We start from the raw sequence: 24,827 nt of genomic DNA on the forward strand, positions 1-24,827 counted from the left end.
CATGCACCCAAATGGTATTTTTTGGTCACATGTGAGGCATTGCCGTACTCGGGAGAAATTGGGGCACAGATTTTGGGGTGCTTTTTCTCCTTCATACCTTCTGAAAATGAAAAATTTTGAGCCAGAACTGCATTTTTGTGTAAAAAAATGTAATTTTTCATTTTCACTGCCCACTTGTATCAAAATTGGTGAAACCCCTGGGGGTTTGAAATGTACACTATACCCCTAGATGAATTCCCTGAGGGGTGTACTTTGCAAAATGGGGTGACTTGTGGGGGGGTTCCACTGTATTGGTGCTTGGGGGGTCTTGCTAATGCGACATAGCACCCACCAAAATTCCACCAGAATCTGAGCTGCAAAATCCAAAAATCACTCCTTCCCTTCTGAGTCCTGCCATGCACCCAAATGGTATTTTTTGGTCACATGTGAGGCATTGCCGTACTCGGGAGAAATTGGGGCACAGATTTTGGGGTGCTTTGTCTCCTTCATACCTTCTGAAAATGAAAAATTTTGAGCCAGAACTGCATTTTTGTGTAAAAAAATGTATTTTTTCATTTGCACAGCCCAGTTGTATCAAAATTGGTGAAACCCCTGGGGGTTTGAAATGTACACTATACCCCTAGATGAATTCCCTAAGGGGTGTAGTTTGCAAAATGGGGTCACTTGTGGGGGGGTTCCACTGTATTGGTGCTTGGGGGGTCTTGCTAATGCGACATAGCACCACCCAAAATTCCACCAGAATCTGAGCTGCAAAATCCAAAAATCACTCCTTCCCTTCTGAGTCCTGCCATGCACCCAACTGGTATTTTTTGGTCACATGTGAGGCATTGCCGTACTCGGGAGAAATTGGGGCACAGATTTTGGGGTGCTTTTTCTCCTTCATACCTTCTGAAAATGAAAAATTTTGAGCCAGAACTGCATTTTTGTGTAAAAAAATGTAATTTTTCATTTGCACAGCCCAGTTGTATCAAAATTGGTGAAACCCCTGGGGGTTTGAAATGTACACTATACCCCTAGATGAATTCCCTAAGGGGTGTAGTTTGCAAAATGGGGTCACTTGTGGGAGGGTTCCACTGTATTGGTGCTTGGGGGGTCTTGCTAATGCGACATAGCACCCACCAAAATTCCACCAGAATCTGAGCTGCAAAATCCAAAAATCACTCCTTCCCTTCTGAGTCCTGCCATGCACCCAAATGGTATTTTTTGGTCACATGTGAGGCATTGCCGTACTCGGGAGAAATTGGGGCACAGATTTTGGGGTGCTTTGTCTCCTTCATACCTTCTGAAAATGAAAAATTTTGAGCCAGAACTGCATTTTTGTGTAAAAAAAGGTATTTTTTCATTTTCACTGCCCACTTGTATCAAAATTGGTGAAACCCCTGGGGGTTTGAAATGTACACTATACCCCTAGATGAATTCCCTGAGGGGTGTACTTTGCAAAATGGGGTGACTTGTGGGGGGGTTCCACTGTATTGGTGCTTGGGGGGTCTTGCTAATGCGACATAGCACCCACCAAAATTCCACCAGAATCTGAGCTGCAAAATCCAAAAATCACTCCTTCCCTTCTGAGTCCTGCCATGCACCCAAATGGTATTTTTTGGTCACATGTGAGGCATTGCCGTACTCGGGAGAAATTGGGGCACAGATTTTGGGGTGCTTTGTCTCCTTCATACCTTCTGAAAATGAAAAATTTTGAGCCAGAACTGCATTTTTGTGTAAAAAAATGTAATTTTTCATTTTCACTGCCCACTTGTATCAAAATTGGTGAAACCCCTGGGGGTTTGAAATGTACACTATACCCCTAGATGAATTCCCTGAGGGGTGTACTTTGCAAAATGGGGTGACTTGTGGGGGGGTTCCACTGTATTGGTGCTTGGGGGGTCTTGCTAATGCGACATAGCACCCACCAAAATTCCACCAGAATCTGAGCTGCAAAATCCAAAAATCACTCCTTCCCTTCTGAGTCCTGCCATGCACCCAAATGGTATTTTTTGGTCACATGTGAGGCATTGCCGTACTCGGGAGAAATTGGGGCACAGATTTTGGGGTGCTTTGTCTCCTTCATACCTTCTGAAAATGAAAAATTTTGAGCCAGAACTGCATTTTTGTGTAAAAAAATGTATTTTTTCATTTGCACAGCCCAGTTGTATCAAAATTGGTGAAACCCCTGGGGGTTTGAAATGTACACTATACCCCTAGATGAATTCCCTAAGGGGTGTAGTTTGCAAAATGGGGTCACTTGTGGGGGGGTTCCACTGTATTGGTGCTTGGGGGGTCTTGCTAATGCGACATAGCACCACCCAAAATTCCACCAGAATCTGAGCTGCAAAATCCAAAAATCACTCCTTCCCTTCTGAGTCCTGCCATGCACCCAACTGGTATTTTTTGGTCACATGTGAGGCATTGCCGTACTCGGGAGAAATTGGGGCACAGATTTTGGGGTGCTTTTTCTCCTTCATACCTTCTGAAAATGAAAAATTTTGAGCCAGAACTGCATTTTTGTGTAAAAAAATGTAATTTTTCATTTGCACAGCCCAGTTGTATCAAAATTGGTGAAACCCCTGGGGGTTTGAAATGTACACTATACCCCTAGATGAATTCCCTAAGGGGTGTAGTTTGCAAAATGGGGTCACTTGTGGGAGGGTTCCACTGTATTGGTGCTTGGGGGGTCTTGCTAATGCGACATAGCACCCACCAAAATTCCACCAGAATCTGAGCTGCAAAATCCAAAAATCACTCCTTCCCTTCTGAGTCCTGCCATGCACCCAAATGGTATTTTTTGGTCACATGTGAGGCATTGCCGTACTCGGGAGAAATTGGGGCACAGATTTTGGGGTGCTTTGTCTCCTTCATACCTTCTGAAAATGAAAAATTTTGAGCCAGAACTGCATTTTTGTGTAAAAAAAGGTATTTTTTCATTTTCACTGCCCACTTGTATCAAAATTGGTGAAACCCCTGGGGGTTTGAAATGTACACTATACCCCTAGATGAATTCCCTGAGGGGTGTACTTTGCAAAATGGGGTGACTTGTGGGGGGGTTCCACTGTATTGGTGCTTGGGGGGTCTTGCTAATGCGACATAGCACCCACCAAAATTCCACCAGAATCTGAGCTGCAAAATCCAAAAATCACTCCTTCCCTTCTGAGTCCTGCCATGCACCCAAATGGTATTTTTTGGTCACATGTGAGGCATTGCCGTACTCGGGAGAAATTGGGGCACAGATTTTGGGGTGCTTTGTCTCCTTCATACCTTCTGAAAATGAAAAATTTTGAGCCAGAACTGCATTTTTGTGTAAAAAAATGTAATTTTTCATTTTCACTGCCCACTTGTATCAAAATTGGTGAAACCCCTGGGGGTTTGAAATGTACACTATACCCCTAGATGAATTCCCTGAGGGGTGTACTTTGCAAAATGGGGTGACTTGTGGGGGGGTTCCACTGTATTGGTGCAACATAGCACCCACCATTCATTCCACCAAAATCTGTGCTGCAAAATCCAAAAATCACTCCTTCCCTTCTGAGTCCTGCCATGCACCCAACTGGTATTTTTTGGTCACATGTGAGGCATTGCCGTACTCGGGAGAAATTGGGGCACAGATTTTGGGGTGCTTTTTCTCCTTCATACTTTCTGAAAATGAAACATTTTGAGCCAGAACTGCATTTTTGTGTAAAAAAATGTATTTTTTCATTTTCACTGCCCACTTGTATCAAAATTGGTGAAACCCCTGGGGGTTTGAAATGTACACTATACCCCTAGATGAATTCCCTGAGGGGTGTACTTTGCAAAATGGGGTGACTTGTGGGGGGGTTCCACTGTATTGGTGCTTGGGGGGTCTTGCTAATGCGACATAGCACCCACCAAAATTCCACCAGAATCTGAGCTGCAAAATCCAAAAATCACTCCTTCCCTTCTGAGTCCTGCCATGCACCCAAATGGTATTTTTTGGTCACATGTGAGGCATTGACGTACTCGGGAGAAATTGGGGCACAGATTTTGGGGTGCTTTTTCTCCTTCATTCCTTGTGAAAATGAAAAATTTTGAGCCAGAACTGCATTTTTGTGTAAAAAATTTAATTTTTCATTTTCACTGCCCAGTTGTATCAAAATTGGTGAAACCCCTGGGGGTTTGAAATGTACACTATACCCCTAGATGAATTCCCTGAGGGGTGTAGTTTGCAAAATGGGGTCACTTGTGGGGGGGTTCCTAACTTTTAGCATCTTATGGTGCCTAGAAACCTACATGGTGCCTAAAAAATTATCTCATAAAAAGGAGGCTCCAAAATCAAGTAGGTGCTCCTTCTATTATGAAGCCTGTGGTTTGGTCAACGTGCACACTAGGGCCACATATAGGATATTTATGAAAACAAAAGAATTGGGGGAATCAATTTTTAGTCACATTTCTCTAGTAAAATGTACTGTGTTCCTTAGAAAAATGTATTAAAATTGCAAATCTGCAAAAAAAAATGAAATTTTGAAATTTCACCTACACTTTGTTTTAATTCCTGTGAAACACCTAAAGGGTTAACAAACTTCCAAAATGCTGTTTTGAATACTGTGAGGGGTGCAGTTTTTGAAATGGTATCATTTATGGGGGTGTCTCACATACAAGTCCCTCAAAGTCACATCAGAACTGAACTGGTCCCTAAAAAAATCAGTGTTTGAAATTTTCTTGAAAATTTGAGAATTTGCTATTCATATTGTAAGCCTCCTAGTGTCCAAAAAAATGAAAAGGAAGTTGAAATAATGATGGAAACATAAAGTAGACATATGGTCTATGTTAGTTATTAACTATTTTGAGTGGTATGATTATTTGTCTCACAAGCAGAAAATTTAACATTTTGCAAATTGCTAAATTTTCCATTTTTTCACGATATTTTGGTATTTTTCACAAAAAAACACAGACTGTATCGACCCAAATTTACCACTAATTTGAAGTACAATGTGTCACGAAAAAACAATCTCAAAATCACTGGGATAAGTAAAAGCAAAAAAAAGTTATCCCCACTTAAGTGAGACATGTCAGATTTGAAAAAAAGGGCTCTGTCAGGAACGCAAAAACTGGCTCTGTCAGGAAGGGGTTAAAGCGAGTGACTGAATGACAGCGGAAAAGATCACTTTGGTTTAATTCCCACACAATGCAGCACCACAACTCTGGTCTGGACTTGCATTGTTCAATTTGGCCTGAACCACAGCAACAAATGAGAAACTTTGGAGAGACAAATAGAGGTTCATGTAAATGCCTACTGTAATACCTGGAAACACAAGGAACAGCAAATCGCTTAAGGTTTCAGTCTTCCTCAGTTGATAAAAAGCCACAATTGAGATGGCAGTACCATATTGTTTATATTAAAGCTAGAAATAAAATGTATATATTTTGGCTTACTTTAAATATACGGTACTTGTTAGTTATCCGGGCTGCCGATTTTTTGATTGTATGCCTTAAGTTAAGGCATACAATCAGATGCGATGCGATGCGATATCGCATCGCATCGCATCGCATCGCATGTGACCATCGGATGCGATGACCCGATTTTTCCATAGGAATCAATGTTAAAATGATTCCTATGGAAAAAGGGGTCCTTTTCATACCCCTACTATCCAAGTGGGCATGGAGTTGGATATAAACCTGTGGCAAGCGTAGCGAGCCACCGAGCCCGAAGCGTGGCGAGCGAAGCGAGCCCCGCGAGGGGACGGTATTCTGTGTCCCCTCGCGGGGCTCGCTACGCTCGCCACGCTTCGGGCTCGGTGGCTCGCCACAGGTTTATATCCAACTCCATGCCCACTTGGATAGTAGGGGTATGAAAAGGACCCTTTTTCCCATTGAATTCCATGTTAAAATGGACTCAGTCCATTTTAACATTGATTCCTATGGAAAAATCGGGTCATCGCATCGCATCGCATCCGATGGTCGCATGCGATGCGATGCGATGTCCCGATCCGACCCGATTTAAAAATCGGACGCCCGGATAACTCATAAGTACCAAATATACATAGCCCCTCTGGGAATGCTTGCGTTGGTGACTTCTGCAGGATGAGGGACGCTGGGAGGGTGATGTCTGGGCTTGCTGACCTCAGCCCCCTGGCCGGTGTGATGTATACTACCTATGCCTAAGTGCGTCACAAGAAATGATGTTAAGATTCCATGTGTGTCTATCATCAGCACTAGAACGTGAATGGATTTGCATACATACATGCATACAGTGCTTAAGGTAATGGAAACTGTAGTGTTATTTACAGTGGGAAATCCCTGGTAGCAGGCAGCACCGTCTTGCAAATTAGGGTTTTATTTTACTTTAAATTTATGCATGTGAATTTCATTAATAGATGACATTTTTTGATAATGAAAATAAATGCGTGGAAGTAGTATAAAACTAGTATGGCAAACTACCGATGTAAATGTTTATAAACAGAAAATAAAACGCTGAGACTGATGCTCCATACACACAGGGCGACTGAGCCATACTGCTTAGCACAGATCAGTCAGCACACAGCGATGCCCCAGCGATGTGTGCTGAGCGATCTGGCACGGCCAGTGTTCTCTTGTGAGAGAACACTGGCGATGACCAGATTTATACTGCATGCATTGCCGTCACTGGGGTTCCTACACATGGAGCGATCTGTGCTTAATTTCTAAGTGATCTAGTCAGGTTTCTTAGAAATAGGGCTACAATCACCCAGTGTGTATGCCGCTTAAAATTGTTTATTGGCTATTTTAGGAATATGGCGGTGTGTTGGAAAATTGGAAAAAAGCAGCTCTGCTGCAATGAACACACACATTTTTCAGACCACGTCCAACTAATCACTGGAAAAACAAGCAAACAGCCCAGGTGTAACAAAAATCATGCAAAGATTATGCTTGTGGTTAGCATAAAAGTATCTTTATAAGTATATAATTTTGGAGAACACAGAAAATATTTTTTTTAGCAAAGTAAATAATGACGTGTATGGGGCAGTGGTTCCTAGTCACCAAATAAAGTTTTGTCATTTCAGTAACATGTAATTTTGCACATTCTCTAAAGCCACGCTGGTTAAAGGGAACAGATAGGATCTTGTGGTTTTGCCGAAATAATTTCAAAGGAGACATCTAAACTAGTTTCAGAGCTTTACTTAACCCATGAAATTGTTCTATTTGTTTTTCTGAAGTTAAGATTTTGACTGTGGGCGTATCAATATCTGCGACATTTGCAAATATTTGCAAATCCACTGAGTATGAAACTGCAGCCCCAAATTGGGATTTCGGGCCCTTAGGGGTGAATTTACTAAAGCTTCTAATAAAAAAAAAAAAGTCAATGTTGCTCATAGCAACCAATCAGATTCAGGGTGATTTTTACATGCACATCCCCCAAATTGTGCATTGTGCCATTTCCTTAGGTGCCGCAAACAGGGCAGCTTTAAATATAGGTATGCTGGGCCCCGGTAAAAATTTGGGGTGTGTCCTATTTATGTGAGGTGTAGCCACCTCCCACGATTATGCCACGCCCCCAAAATGATTAGAGGGGTGAAAAAAACACTCCAAAGTTGAGGGGGGGGGGGGTGTTAATGCCCCCTAAGATGCAGCACACACCTACAGCATGTGCTGAGTTGAGAGCAGGCTCAGCATGAGCGCCCACGCTCTTATGCTGAGCCTGCTGTCATTTGCTGTAGAGGTGTGTGCTGCTGCTGCCCTGGGGGGACAGAGGGGGAAGGAGGGGGGTCAGACCAGGGCCCCCGACGGGCCACCCCAGCAAGCCTGGGCAATTAGTACCTGCCCCCCCCTCCTCTCAGCGGCCCTGGCCACAAATAGGCTTTTACAAGAGATGCACAACTCTTGCCTTCCAAAGAAACAACTCATGGCTCATGAACCATTTCCCATCGCAAACCCGAATCGGACCTGGGATCAGTGCTTTCATATTAAACCTGGGTTTTTCATTATATAGAGGGCGACCAGGGATTTACCCTTTTTATAATCTGCGTCGAATTGCAGGTTTAATCGACCCGGGTTATAAACTCTGGTGCTTTCACACTGCACCTCGACCCAGGTCCACACGTCACCAACTCGGCAATAACCCGGGTCTGAGGTGCGATGCAAAAGCGGCGTTAGTGAATTGGCAACACAACTATAAGCTAGCATAGACTGTTTTTTTTATATATTTTTTTGAACTGTAATACCTGTACCTTTCACAAATTAAGACCGCAATAATTCCGTTACCTTGACTACTCTAAGGCAGCATCAAATAACTCACTGATGTAGGACAATATACTTTGCCAGCTCTTTGTGCTGAAAGACTGGCATGGCTTCCACTACAAGGCAGATTCAGGAATAAATTTGCATGAAATCTTCCAAGCTTTTTTTTGAGACCGAGGGTATCCTGGTATTCCTGGTACAATAAAATAAACACAACTAATGGTGTGTACACATGGTCAGATAGGTCATGCTATGCGAGTCCCGATACGATCAGATCGTATCGGGACTCGCATCGCACAGCATGCATGGAGTGGCACAATTTAGACTATATAGTGCAGATCTGCACTATATAGTCTTGGCTGCCCTCTCTATTTGACGGCCGACTTAGTCACACGGGAGCGCACATCCGGCTCGCAGCCCCTAAAAAGCATGCGATATGGCTTACGATGTTCACTATATCGGCAACATCGGAAGCCATATCTGCCCATGTGTACACACTATAAGACAATGTTAGTATTAAAGGATCACAATGAATGCAAAGAATCTCTACCGCAAATACATATGAATCCTATTAAAATGAGCAATACACAACTGTACTCATTAAACTGTGGCTATATAAAGTGAGGAGAAATTGCTGTTACAGTTGTAACAACTTATATGAAAACGGTCAATGTAAAGTAAGAACAATGAAGCAAAGTTTGACTTGGTAAAATTCTGGTTGCCTTATACTGCTTTCACATCTCAAAATGCAGGTTCACACATGGACTTTGAAACAGGTCAGTCCCAGCGGGAACCTGCATTTTGAGATGTTCACATCCCCACAGCGAATAGTCATTATTGAAGTTATTACTGATGACATCCAGGGGCGCGGCAGAGAGTCATTGTGTCATTGGGGGTGAAGGAGGAGGCAGCGCTTAGAGCTGGCGCTGCTCCAAGCCCTGTTTCCTCCATAGTGTGAATGGGAAACGGGTCACTGGAACAGTTAAACCCGTTCACACCTCCAAGCAACATGGCAACGGACCGGTAAGGACTGTGCTTTTTTTACCGGTTCGTATTGCAGTGTTGCTACCCGTTTTCGGGACAAGGTAACCCCTTTCACATCACACTAATTACTGGGTAAAACTGACTTGTACCTCGGTAATAAGTTGCGATGTGAAAGGGGAATTGTAGTAATGATAGTGTACCATATAAAAGGAGCATGTGGGGTCCAGGTTATGAAATCTAGAAAATTGTCACCAAAAAAATCAAACCGCATGTCACCCTTTTCACGCGTCGACCAATTGCATAAGTTAACCTACACACTGCCTACCTTTAGAGTGGCAACATTTTATGCAATAACCACCATAGAAATATCCTTGTATGTTAGTGTGAAATATAAGAGCAATTCACAGCAGCATACCATAGTTTAAGTGCCAAGCATAAATATAACAGCATAGAATGTGTAGGACAGACAACAAGGGCAAGTGTAGTGCAACTTGCTGATTATACAGCGGGGAGGAGTCAGGGGTGGGAATTGTTCCAGTACTCAGTGATGCCATACACTAAAATGCTTTTGACCTTTCGGGAGGATATGCTGTTTGTAAAGTGGCAAATCGGTTGTTTTTTTTCCATCCGATCTGATCACTAGTGCTGCACTACTGATTTATCGTAATTGCATGGAATCGGATGGAAAATGGAGTGTTTTTTTGTATCGCAGGAAGCTTGACTGGCATTTTCAGCCCATCAGATATATCTGTGGTTCAAATGAATAGCATAAGATATCTCATGCAATTTATTGCGGCTTGATTAATCACATGCAATATATCTTATGCAAAAATAGCACAAAAATAAAAATTTGTATGGAATCACTCCCGGAGGTCATGGGGGAAAATCGCATCTGAAATCAGGGTCAGACATATCGTCGTAGTGTATGAGGCCCTTTAAACTTGGGAGCACGGAAGATGGACTGTATGAAGGAAGTAAAGCCCTGCATATAACAACTTACATATGCAGAGGAATGGGTGAACATCTGAAGAAATCATAGTTGAGGGGTACAATAAAAATGTGAAAATATAAAAAAAAAAAAAAAATCCATAGAAGTTTTATTAATCATGGAAAGATCAGCGAAACATAAATTTGATGCAGTGTAGATAATAGTTATTGGATACACTTTATGGTTTTCCCTTATATGAGCATGTCTATCTAATGTAAATTATTATAATGACAACCAAACACAAATGTAGAGAGCGAGAGAAAAGAGACGTTGTTACGATTCAAACTGAGGCTGCAATGGACTGAAGTGAAAAAAATACTTTACTGTTTGCAGTTAGCAATATGAGATGTATGTGGCATGTGACATACCATATACAAACAGGGCCACACAGCACATGGCAATTTAAAGGATTATTAGGTTTCCAATTTTGCCAGTTTCAGTTGAAATAAGGGTGTGTTTTTACGATTATACTTTCTGTGGTGGTGGTGGTGTGGGGGGGTCAAAGTCTTGCGGACACCCAAGACTTGTACACAGCTGGTAGTATTTACTTGGGCCTCCTCTGCCACACACATACTAAATCTGTATGATGATCTTCTCCACAGACTTTTCATTTCTACTTAAGCTCATAAAGTCCCACTTCCTTTACAAGCGAGAGTTTTCTATAGCCCAGAAAAGACAGGGTTACGGGCATAAAGTAGATTGCAACCTTTAAGTGTGCCATTACAAAGCAAGAGCGAGCAGATTATTCATAGCAGAATACCTTTGTGAGCTAAACCTACAGCTGTGATATTGTGTTTTCTTTGAAACAGGAAAAACAATTGCACGCTACATGTTGCTCATTTTTGTTTCATAGGCCAGATGGAAAACAAAGTAGGGGAAATGAAGGTGATGAGCCAGAGAAAGTGGAATATTCCATCTTATCTTTCGAACACAAATAGACCTAAACAAAGGGCTTGAATTACACACTCATTTTAAAACAGCTCCATCAACACATGAAAGCCAAGGCATATCAGTACTTCTATTCAATATATCACACTGAATGTTTATGATGGAAGTCTAAAATAAACCAGATATTCAAAAACACTATGCAAGAGAAGATTATTTGATCTATATAAAGGAAGAACTGCTGCTATTGGTGCTTAGAATGGTGGATTGACACTTAAACATCAGATATAAGCCACAATAAAATCCTCACTCTTTCATCTGAAGAACATAGCCTGAATCAAACACTTCATTCCCTCTGAAAATCTGCCAAAAGTCATACATGAATTTGTATTAGCTCGATTAGATTACTGCAATGCCCCCTACCTTGGTCTCCTAGCAAAAGAACTGCACCGATTCTCTACTCCTTTCACTGGCTTCCAATAAAATGGCGAATCATTTTCAAGATGAATTTACTGCGTTTCAGAGCCCTACATGACCAAGGCCCAAGATACCTGAAGCAGCTTCGGATTCCATACTGTACCAGCTGAGTACTGCGATCTGTAGATTAAAAACTTTTAGCAGGACCTAGAACCTCCCATAATTCAGCTAGGGGTTCGAGCTCTTAACCATGTGGTTCCGACTTTATGAAACTCACTTCCCCGCACAGGTCATAAAACCGCACTCTAGAATTCTTCAAAAACAGACTCAATACTAGACACAAGTATAGTTTCTTGAAAGCTTTTCTGTACTTCATTGTTCCTGTACTATAATACATTCATCCTCTCTGTTAAGCACCTTTGAGACCTATTGGAGAAAGAATGCTATCTAAATAAATTAATCATCATCAAGATCAAGATGGCTCGTGTAGAAGATGGACTGCTTGAAAAGGCAAAGGCGCCAATAGGGAACCAGAAGTAAGTGTTCCATGTTTGGGGATGGGGATGGGGATGTCCCCTAGACTTCACCCATTTGGAAGCCTCTAGTTCCTGTGTGAGTAGTAGCAGCAAGCCTCTAGTTCCTGTGTCAGCAATACCCTTCTGAACTCCTATAATCTCTCTGGTGTCCATGATTGTGATGGACTTTTAACTAGTTGTATTTAATGGTGGTGGAAGAAAATAAAATAGTTGCATAAGAAATTACAGTATGAGGATTTTAATAATGTACTTTGCCTTTGACTGTGCTTTGTGTTATTAGTATACTATATAATTTAGTGTAACATTGGTGGTTACAGGAGCTAGGTATAAACTTATAGGAGTATGGATTACAACTGAGGGAGGACAGGTCTAGCACAGGCATACATATATAGGAGTTATACATTTGTTACACCATTACAAGGGTAGGAGAGCTTTAAAACTAGGTCTGGCTAATGTAACAATTTCATATTCACTGCTGCTTTGAAGAACAGAGCGCAGCAGAGGCTCTCCACAGCTGTTTCCAGCGCACATGCTTATTCTCACCAGTTATAGAGAGACAGTAATACATATCTCTCATTCATCTGGGAAAGCTATTGGTTCTATAGTGATGAAGCAAATGTTGAACAAGAAAGTCACAAAACCACCATATTTACAGATACAGGCTTTAAATTCATGTTATCTTGGCGACATTTACATGTTCAGTTCACATTCTTTTCTACTCCTGCACCAGGACTACAACAAATGTAATGAATCAACCTCGCAATATATGAAAGATCATTTAACTTGGCCCATTTCCCAGAACGTTATTATAGTAATCATAGCCAGCTCTTGCTCAGACTAAAGTTACTTTACATTAACTATACAGGAGTAGGCTGGTAACTTTCAGCCTGAGGACAACCTGGCAGACAGTCCTAGGAAGACAAAAGATATACAGTTTCAGATCTGACAAAACTTGCAGGTACGGAGTTAAGGCATTGTCTTGTGGAAGTAAGTTTCCTGTTCTAATGTTTGAGAATGTATTCTATTCTGTACTTAAAGTAACCCCAAAATTCCTATGCTTCAAGGGAAGATATAGATATTGTTCATTCTAGCACCCGCTATATTTGAAAACCCATGCAGTTCCTCTTCCCTGCCTGGGGTGTCGCTGTCTGCTGTAGTGTTTCTAACACAGGTCTGGTTTAAATATCAGTGCTGATATACAGACCACACTGTACTAGAAGGACTACAGCTGATAGCGACACCCCAGGCAGGGAAGAGGAGCTGCATGGGTTTTTAAAGATGGCGGGTGCTAGAATGAACACTATATAGACATAAATTTAATCATGTTATTATCAATATAAATTAAAAACACACATTTATTTATATAGTGCCACCATATTTTGTTGTGCATCACAATTGAGAACAAAATAATAAAATACCAGAAACAAAACACGCTGATGCAGTTTAGGCGTTTTACAGAAGGAAACCGCAACGGAGGGAAAAAACGGCCACATTTGAATAAGGGCAGTCTGATTTTTTTTTTCAGGTGCTCGGCAGAAAAAGACCAAATGCGAATGTGCATTTTGATCCCGAAATCCGTGAATCCTGGGAATGAAATCTAGGCAAATTTTGCCTCAAATTCTGCGATCCCACCTATCCAGATCATGGGATTGGCATCCCTACTTACAACCTACAGAAAATTATTGAATGATCAGTTTATTGATGTAAACCACTGTTCTAGCAATGTCAGTAATGACCTTTTGCTTTTTCCATCCCACTGTTAGAAAGCTTTACTCCCCAGCTTCATTCACCAATGCAGACAGTACTTCTTCTGCACAGCTCAAATTATCTTAGTCTAGCAGGAATTCTTTTAATAACCAAGATCACATTTCCATATAGTTGTTTTAGAGAAAACATGAATAATGCATTTCCACTCCATGAAAGAAAGAAAGGAACAAATGCGGATATCCTAGAAGCCACAGCACTGAAACCGCAATCTCCTAAATAAATGCTATGTTTTCAAAACAAAAACTCCACAATTGCCTTATAGTGGTAATATAGATGCAGACTACATGTTCTTATATTTATGCCTATTTAAAAAGCACAATCATACCATCATCATCTAAAAAAAGACCTATGAAATATTATAAAACGTATAAGGATGTAATGATCTGGATGTACTGTTGGCTTGTGTGTCCCATTTTGCTTCAATTTATAATGTGCCACATATCGCTGGGTGCTGAGCGATCTGTCAGGGCCAGTGTTCTCCTGTGACAGCAATAGCAAAGAGCGGGGCAGCCATCACTATCGCCCCTATGCACGGAGCGATGTAGAGGCATTTTCTAAGCCATCTAGGTAGATTGCTTAGAAAATCCCCTGAATCGCCCCATGTGAAGGCCCCATAAGGGTCGGATTCAATTAGCTGCAGTTAATTACTGTGAGCCAAGTTATCTGTCAAACCTATTTGATTATATCCCGCGGCAGTCCATCGACTGCAGTTAATGCTTAAACAGAAATCCACATTAACTACCCGATCACAGAAGCCACAAACCTAGTAAACCATCATCCAGATTCTATGGGTTATTGCGTTTTAGCAGGCAAGGAGGTAAAGGGTTGTCATTGAATAGCCTTGGGCAATAAAGCCAAAGGCTACCACCATTTTCCAGGTGTGGTAACTTACCGCAACTAATTCCTTTGGCCCTTAATGTATGTATCCAAAGGATATACTGTATGTAGAGGTCTATATACTAAGCCTTGGAGAGAGATAAAGTGAATGGAGATAAAGTAACAGCCCCTAACTGTCATGTTATAGGCTGTGCTAGAAAAAGAACAGCCCCCCCATAGTCCACTATTATGGAATACAAACCATGAACTAAAAATGTAATGCACTGTTTCATGACCCTTTTACCAAGGACACCACCACCACTGTGGTTTAAGAAAACACAAGTAATTCCACTTTTAGACATTGCAATATTAAAGCCTATTATGGAACTAGACATAGCACTGAAGGAGTGAGTCAATCATACTATCTGCCACAAGCCTTTACAAACCGCTATCAAGTTAGAAAACCTATTAACATCTATTTACATTATATATATATATATATATATATATATATATATATATATATATATATATATATATATATATATATATATATATATATATATAACTTGTTTCCTATCTGGGCGCCCACGATTTTAATCGCGGGCATCGGGGGTAAAATCGTGGCCGATAAAAAATCGGGTGCGATGGGCCAGACGCGATGCCCGCGATTTTCCCATAGAGAACAATGTTAAATGCTTCAATTTACCCGCGATGACCGCGATTTACCATAGGAAACAATGTTAAATGGATCAATTTCCCCAAATTATCATAGGGAACAATGGGAAATGTGGCAAAAACACCCCTGAACATAAAAATGTCCCCCCAAAAGTAGTTGACGCCACCCCGCCATCAACGTGAACCCGAAGCGTTGCAAGCGCAGCGAGCCCGCGAGGGGCGGCGGTACGCGTCCTCCGACCTTTTCATGCCCTACTATCCACTAGGGCGTGGAGTGAGAATATAATAGTGTGGCGAGCGCACCGAGCCCGAAGCGTGGCGAGCCCTGCGAGGGGACGTGGATACCTTCACAGGTAAACGCGTCCCTTCGCGGGCTTGACACCTGGGAAGCCCGCGAGGGGACGCGGATACCTGTGAAGGTATCCGCGTCCGCTCGCCACGCTTCGGGCTCGGTGGCTCGCTGCGCTCGCCACACTATTCTATTCTCACTCCACGCCCTAGTGGATAGTAGGGCATGAAAAGGTCGGAGGACGCGTACCGCCGCCGCTCGCCACGCTTCGGGTTCACGTTGATGGCGGGGTGGCGTCAACTACTTTTGGGGGGACATTTTTATGTTCAGGGGTGTTTTTGCCACATTTCCCATTGTTCCCTATGATAATTTGGGGAAATTGATCCATTTAACATTGTTTCCTATGGTAAATCGCGGTCATCGCGGGTAAATTGAGGCATTTAACATGGTTCTCTATGGGAAAATCGCGGGCATCGCGTCGGTCGCATCGCATGTCATTATAATGACATGCGATGTACCCACGATGGGCGCCCAGATAGGAAACAAGTACTATATATATATATATATATATATATATATATATATATATATATATATATATATATATATATGATTCCAAAAATATAAAAGTACAGCAACTAACATGGTGACCAACAGTGTAGCTGGGATATGTTCACTAGGTCAACAACCATTAGGTCAACACCACTAGGACGACATGCATTAAGGTCAACATGACTAAAGGTCGACATGCAGGAAGGTAGACATGACTGAAGGTAGACAGGTCATTAGGTAGACAGTAAAAAAAAGGTCGACATGGTGTTTCTATTTCTGAGCAGACATGTACCGACAAGCATTATTTCATGCCCTACCATCCATTAGGGCGTGGTGGGAGAATAAAATAGAGTGCCCGAACCATGGCGAGTGCAGCAAGCCAAGCGAGGTGGATGCTGTGCTACATTTTAGTGTTCTTGTGGACTGTCGAAAATCGAGACAAAAAAGGTGAAAAACCCCATTTTGACCTTTTGATGGCCTGCATATTGACCTTGCAGTGCTATGCAAAGCCGTCCTCAAAGCCGATGAGTGGCTTTCCCTGTGATGATGCGGGAGTGCGCAGCAGCGCTCACTGCTCATACACACTGGGCGGCTTTGAGCTAATAGCGGCTCAAACCTGCTGTTTTGAGCAACTTTCAGCTCAAAGTCACCCAGTGTGTATGGGTCTTTAGGAAGGAACTGCAATAGTCAATGAGCAGATCCTGAGTGCATGAATGACAATGTGTATCACAAACATAAAGACTATTGCTTCTCTGGAACTCATTTGCATTGCTCGCTATAGTTTTAACGTGCTGCTTATTACCAGAGTCCAATACACACACACACACACATATTTAGATAAATATATACATATGGTGCATATATTACTGTACCTGCAGTAACCTACATTTTGTTGATTCATGAGAAAATGCAATATCACATATATGTAAATTTATCATAGTGATGTCTGCCATCACGTTTACAGAATGCAGACTCAAGAGAAGCACCGTGCAGTGGGCCTAATTCAGAACCAATCGCTCGGCTGCAAATTCACCGCCCGATCAATTATTGAATGACCGCACAGTGCGCATGCCGTCCGTTTAATTGCAGACAGTAATGCCAAGCCACCACTGGCCGTTACCAAAAGAGTGACAGGTACCGAGCATTTGGGGGCAGCACAACATTTTCTAGGAGTGCCCAGAAAACTCAGGTATTGCCCGGTCGTTGGGAGGGAGGGCCGATTACATCAGCAGCATCTACTTTCTCCACACAGCCATTGCAGCGCCAAGTAAGTGTAAATGAACATAGGGGAATACCATTCGATGGTGAGGGAATGCGAATTGTTTCCCCATTTGCATGGCTGTGAGCGTATTCGCTCACAGTCATGGTGGGACAGCTTTTTCCTGATCACTGGGCTCCGAAGAATCGCTGCATAGCGATCAAGTCTGAATCAGGCCCAGTGTTCTGTTATAGGTGTAATTACAAGGAGCAGATGAACATAAGCAGGAAAAAATAGAACCAAATAAATATTTGACCCTGCTCAATAGATCACATTTGTCTAAAACATTTTATGGCTTTATGAGGTCTGTATCAGCTTGCATGTGAATGGTATATGCCTGTACTACTGTTAATAGTAAATATCAAATTACAATAGGTATTTATATTTCAATATAACAGTTAATATAGTTTACGGCTAACAGAGAAATGCAACATTAAAACAATTACAATAAATTAAAATGCACTCTAGTATATTTTTTATAAAAATTGCAATGCAGTCCTTGGTGATATGCAATATTGTATACCATAATAGTGTAATAATATAGGTCCCATTTACAAATAAATAGTTATGGAGGGAAGGAGCACAGGGCTGTGCAAAAAACATCTTCAAACAAGAAAAAAACAAAACATCTAATTACAAAAAAAAAAAAGAGAGGGGAAATGGGCAGAGAAGGAACAAATCTCCCTGCTCTAATAACTTAACTTTAGTGAGTATCCTGAGAGAACCCTGCAGCTGTGTGACCTGCCCTCTCTACCGACATTACAGGGAAAATTTAAGTCAATGTAATCCCAGTGCTCTCATTTCTGTTTTGTGACCTGTCCTGTCTCATAACACTGTGCAGACAAAGGGGGGTATGCAATCTGTGTCGTGCTCCTGCAGCCATCTCCCGACGGGGGAGATGGCTGCGGGGCCCTATTCAATGCTGTCTTCCCCGACAGCATTGAACAGGGGTTCTCCGCAGAACGAGCCCGACATCACAAGCTGCCGGGATCGTTCTGCCAAGAAAAGCAGGAAATAGGCGAGCTCCCCGCCGGAGCTCGTCTATTTCTGACCTCAACTCATGGCCACGCCCCCTTCTCTGTGCCCGCCTCCTCTGTGGATCACCGGCCTGCACAGAGGACCAGCAACCCAGGGAGAGTATTGTTCACCGCCTCTGCCACCATCCCAGCTCCTGCCCCTGCCCACCTCTTCCCTGCCTCCTTCCCACACCAGAAAATGCAGGGACTTTTCTGGTGTGAAAGGGGCCAACCAGGGAATGCACCCTGGGCCAAATTCCCGAGTGGGTCCTTGCATTTTCTGGTGTTAAAGGGGTATTACTGTGCTTGGGAGAGTAATCCACAGAAGAAAGACCTGCAATTGTGAATGGGAGCAGGTAATGCGTGGTGTGGATGAGAGGTAAATCTTGCGCAAAGCAAAGTCCTGTTCCTGTTGTAGAAAGTGTGCTATATAAAAATACAACTTACTTACAAAGAGGACGAGTTGGATATATTTTGAGATAAGAGAAGAGATGTACATTGGTGTAGTTTGGTTAATGGCCTTGTGTGTAAGTACAATTATTTTATATTGAATACAGATAGCCAATGGAGGGACTGAGAGCAGTTTTGCAGAGGAGTGTCTAGCTAGCGAGAAAGTTAAGCCTCACAGCTGCATTCATGATGGATTGTAGTAGCAAAAGACTGTATTGGGGTAGACCAGTAATTAGACTATTACAATAATCAATGCGGGAGATGAGAGCATGTATTAGAGTTTTAGCAGTGTCTTGTGTAATGTTTTGGAAATGTTTTTTAGATGTATGTAACATGATTTTGAGGTAGACAGAATGTGGGAAACAAAGGACAGTTCAGCGTCAAGGATGACCCCTAGGCAGCAAGCTTGTGGGCTAGGATTGATAGTCATGTTGTCAACAGTTATAGAGATAGAACGTTGGCAACTACTATTGGTTGGTGGATATAAATAGGTTTTGGAAATATTCAGTTTGGGATGGGAAGATGACATCCGTGATCGGCGCTGCAGAACCCTTGTGGTGCATTATAAATAAATAATGACAATAAAGATGATGATGGAGGATGAAACAGAAAAATATTCAGTGATATGGCCCAATACAGATGGTGACAGGTCTAAAGGGAGGATAAGTAGATTTGAGTACAATCTGCATACAGAGAATACTGAAATACTGATACTGAAAAGAGCGGATTCGATTGCTAAGAGATGTGGTAAAGGTTGAGAAAAAGCAGAGCACCCAAGACTGAGCCCTGAGGTACTCCAACTGATAGAGGTAGGGAAGATGAGGTGGAATCAGAGAAAAGAAGTCTGATAGAGTGGTTAGATCGGTAAGATAAGAACCGAGAAAGGGCTGTGTCTTTAAGACCTAGCGATTGTAGTGTTTGTATGAAAAGAGAATGGGAAACAGTGTCAAAAGTATGAGAGACTTATGGGCCCCACACACAGCACAATTTTCAGGCATTTTCTGAGCGATTTTAACAAATCACTCAGAAAATCCCTGAAAACGCATGTAAATTGCTGTATATATAGCCCACACAGCGATTTACATGCGCGCTCCCGCCGTCCTGAATCTGTCCAAGATTCAGAACGGACCCACTGTACAATTGAGAGCAGTTGCTCAGAAAGCTCCTGTTCATCTCCTGCATGTGTGGCTGCGGGCAGATGAGCAGGGCTGAGAGAATGTGGACGCCACAGACCCGCCGCAGAACCCGCCGCCACCCCTGACCCCCCACCAATAGGAGCACCTATCGCCACCACCACCGAACCGCACCTCACCTCTCGGCGGCAGCATCGGGATATATAAAAAAAAGAATTCAGATTTCAAAATGTCCACGGCCAGCCAATCACGGCTCGCCGCGTCATTGCCCCGCCTCCTAGTGCTGGCTATACTAGCCAGTTTAAGACAGGGTAGGGGCAGTCAGTCCGACGGCGGAGGAGAAGAGAAGAGCTCCTGAAGTCCTGGGAGGCCCGACCAATGCAAAAGAGCTTGAAAGGCCGCCGCCCCCAGGTGAAGAACACAGATGAAGAGGCAGAAGCCCTGGGAGGCGGCTGCCATGCAAAAGAACTAAGGGGGCCACCGCCCCCAGGTGAAGACGCCGCAGGAGCCCCCCTGGGTGAAGACGAGATGCAGTTTAATAAAATATGTAAAAACCTGTGCTTGTGTTTTTATTTTAATATTTCCTTTACTGGTGGGCTATAGGTACCGGCGGGCTTTTAATGCCCCACATGCTGGTACCTGCGGTTCTCCCAAGTGCCAGCATGTGGGGCATGCTTGCTGGGACCTGTAGTCCTACTGTAAAAGACAATATTACTGTTAAACAAGCTATCAACCATGCACCCACTGCCCAGGGGTGTAGGGGATAGCCCCGGGCTTCAGCCCAGGCCTGGGGTGCCCTGGAAAGGGGGGGACCACCTATTTGGGGGGTCCCGACCTACCCAAAAACTCCGGCCTGGGCTGACTAGTTAGGGTTGGTAATGCTTTGGCCCTGGCACCCCATCACGTGTGTCCCCTGGCTATGGCATTACACCCCCTGCTAGTGGAGCCTGGTGCTGGTCCCCAACATCCGGGGGACCCCACTCACCTTGTCCTCCATATTTTGGGAACCAGTACCACTCAAAAAGCCTGGAGCTGGTCATGTCTGGGGGGGGACCCCATGCCATTTTTCTATTATAGAAAATTATTGTCTGTATGACTGAGAGGACGAGACGCTGGACCCTCTCAGTCATACTAATTTATCTTGGATCTTATCAATCTTGTCCTTGAAGTAGGAACCAAGATCTTGTGCACTGGGATCACAAAGTAAAACCTGAAAATTTCAATCTATGAATAAGCTTTGTACAGTGCACAAATTTTGCATATATAGAGATGGGTCATCAGTATCCTACACTGTGTAGTGTAAACTTTTTCCTTAAAATTTGTGACTTTTCACATTACGGACATGGCAGAACACCACTCAATCTGTAACGCATAACATACCGCTAATTCTGTACCAGAGACGCCATGCTAAGACTTTAACCATACAGGTATTAGTTTTAAGATGCATGTGTAAAAAAAAGCTGTGGCCACTGCATCGGATCACTCAGGTTCTACTCCACCTTATAATATTATTTATTTATTAACAGTTTCTTATATAGCACATATCTTTACGCAGCACATATCTATTCCGCAGCGCTTTTACAGAGAATATTCAAACATTCACATCAGTCCCTGCCCCAGTGGAGCTTGCATACTATATTCAATACCACATGTACACGCACACACAGACATTCTAGGGTTAATCTTTGTTAGGAGCCAATTAACCTAACAGTATATTTTTGGACTGTGGGAGGAAACCAGAGTACCCGGAGAAAACCCACGCAAATACGGGGAGAATATACAAACTCCACACAGTTAGGGCCATCGTGGGGATCGAACCCATGACCTCAGTGCTGTGAGGCAGTAATGCTAACCATCACACCATATGTACTGCCCCATATTGCAAACCAATATTGAATATCATGGTACCTTAGAAGTCTGGAGTGGAAACACTGCAGCTAACTTCAGGGGGTGGGCCAAATAGTCCCCACACGTGGTAAGGGGGCAAATCTAATTGATGTGATCCAGTCATTTAGCCCTGTCCCCTTCCCCATGGCTCAAACTTGAGTGTGACACACAGTCCTGTTCTCTTCAGCTGGCAGGATATGGGAGAGCCACTTTTTCTCCCAGGGCTGAGCTTGCTCCCCAAAAAATGTTAAGCCTCCAGCAGCATCTTGGATCATAAAGTATGACAACATCTCAGCTGTACTGTGTACTGAGAATTGGGTCACTGTTACCTGTCCTCGGTTTTAGTTTTCCAGTTACTGAAAAGTTTTTTGTACCCTATATATTGTTCGGTACTTGTTTCCTAGCACGGCCACAATCGTATGGATCGTGTACCTTTAAGTTAAGGTACACGATCCATACGATGGACCCGATTTCCTTTGAAATCAGGTCCATTTGGCCGGCTAGGACAAAATATCGGGGGCATCGCGTCGGTCGGGACCGTTAACAATGGTCCCGACGCGACCGACGCAATGCCCGCGATTTCCCCATAGGCTTCAATGTTAAAAAATATTTTAACATTGAAATCGTGTCGGGAAAGGTAAAATATCGGGGGCATCACGTCGGTCGGGACCATTAACATAGGTCCCGACGCGATGCCCCCGATTTTTACATAGGCTTCAATGTTAAAAGATTTTTTAACATTGAAATCCTGAAAAAATGTGAAAAATGTGAAATGGGCCAATACAACATTTCACATGTCCCCGTCGTCACCCCACGATAGCCGCCAACCCGAAGCGTGGCGAGCGCAGCGAGCCCGCGAGGGGCGGCGGTGCGCGTCCTCCGACCTTTTCATTCCCCTACTATCCACGTCGGCGTGGAGTTGAGAATAGAATAGTGTGGCGAGCGCAGCGAGCCACCGAGCCCGAAGCGTGGCGAGCGCAGCGAGCCCCGCAAGGGGACGCGGATACCTTCACAGTTATACGCGTCCCCTCGCGGGCTTCACAGGTGTCCGTGGCGACGCGGACACCTGTGAAGTCCGCGACGGGACGCGTTTACCTGTGAAGGTATCCACGTCCGCTCGCCACACTATTCTATTCTCAACTCCACGCCGACGTGGATAGTAGGGTAATGAAAAGGTCGGAGGACGCGCACCGCCGCCCCTCGCCACGCTTCGGGCTATCGTGGGGTGTACGCCGTGACATTTGGGGGGGTTGGGAATATTTTACATTGAATCCAATGTAAAATCGGGTCCCAGGGACCCGATTTACATTTCATTAAAAAAAAAAAATCGGGTCCAAAATCGGTCGGTCGCGTCGATCGCATCGCATGCGATGCGATCGACCCGATTTTTCCGACACGACCACCCCGATGTAAATCGGTGTGGCCGTGCTAGGAAACAAGTACCTATTGTTCTATTTTATGTTTTTTTTAATTAAAAGATTGCAATAGCATAATATATATATATCCAGTATATAAATCCAGAAACCATAATGAAAACCTTTTAATGTCCATTTGAGACCACCCACAAAACATCCCGTGAACAATAAGCAAAATTCTTATCCCTTTCAATCTACCATAACCAATATTGTTATATGTGTGCCACTATGAACCCCTTATGTGCCTTATTAATAAAATGTAGTTATTTTATTACCAGTTATTTATATAGCGCACACATATTCGGCAGCGCTTTCATTTATTAACAGTTTGTCATATAGTGCAGCATATTCCTTTGCGCTTTACAATAGGAGACAGTGATCAAACAAACAAGGTATTTATAGACAGTCAATGGTATGATGTTCCTGCTCGCAATCTTACAATATATAGCTTTAAAGCAAATATTTGAACATGCACATCAGTCCTTGCCCCAGTAGAGCTTACCTTCTATATTCCCTATAACATGTAAACGGGCACACAGGAAATCTAGGATTAATTTATTGGGAGATCGTTAACCTACCTATATATTTTTGGATTGGAAACTGCAGTACACGGAGGAAACCCATGCAAGCACAGGGAGAATATACAAACTCTGTACAGTTAGGGCCATGGTGGGAATCAAACCCATGACCTCAATGCTGCCCAAACTTAAATGCAAGAGAATATGCTGATGCTACGTCAGGAAATAAAAAAATAAAAATCAATCTTCTTTCATTGAAATTAACAAAAAACAATACCAACCGTAAGTACAGCATACATATGAAGAAATCTCCAACAAAGCCTCAGATTTAACTATACATCCTAGACAAAGGGGACAGCTACTGTGTTAAACTCCAGAGGAGAGGTGGAGGGGGTCAGACAGACCATTGTTAATTTGACTTGAATAAGATACTTTCTAATGTCATCCCCTACTACCCTCATCCAACATCAGAGCAGTACAATCCGAAGAACGGCTACATGACTTTACAGTTACAGTAATGAAGAGGTTAAGTGACCACTAAAGCAATCTACATTTATGACCCAGTTCCTGTTTCCAAAATACAATTTAACTGTTTTTTTTCTCTTTCCCCTAGGTCTTTTATGGCAGGGCATAAATATCACCAAATTGTCAAACCCCAGGTATTTTGTGTGCTACCTCTACAAATAGGTCTGATTTCTGGCAAGCAATAAAACACTTACTGCTGAATTCCTGTAGCGCTTTGATATCCAGATCTGGCCCAAGGGAGCTTCAAAAGCCAACATCTATCCTACATGATCCAATGACTGTGCTCCACTCTGCACAAACTGCCACACAAGACACACACAGGAAGTAGATGGAGATTTTAGTCACTTTGGTTTTACAAAGAAATCTGAAGTCTTTAGCACTTAAGCATTTGTATGGACATATGTTCGGTCTAATAATTTGTGACAATTAGCCAGTTTGTGATCACAGATATTGCATACAGAAAAAGCTCTGTTTACACTGTACTATTAATTCCCAAAAGCCTTGTTACAGCTGCACACACTTCTGGGTATTATGGCAAGAAAAACATTGC

The 24,827-nt window shown here is 43.0% G+C and overlaps 1 protein-coding gene across 3 annotated transcripts in view; it reads right to left on the reverse strand.

The window, feature by feature from the left end:
* MLLT3 (MLLT3 super elongation complex subunit) overlaps positions 1-24,827 on the reverse strand; it is a 326,771-nt gene that overhangs the window by 184,026 nt on the left and 117,918 nt on the right. The window lies entirely within an intron of this gene.

The sequence above is a fragment of the Crinia signifera genome, chromosome 1 (genome assembly GCF_055691185.1).
Source record: "Crinia signifera chromosome 1, ASM5569118v1, whole genome shotgun sequence".
NCBI classification, from domain to species: domain Eukaryota; kingdom Metazoa; phylum Chordata; class Amphibia; order Anura; family Myobatrachidae; genus Crinia; species Crinia signifera.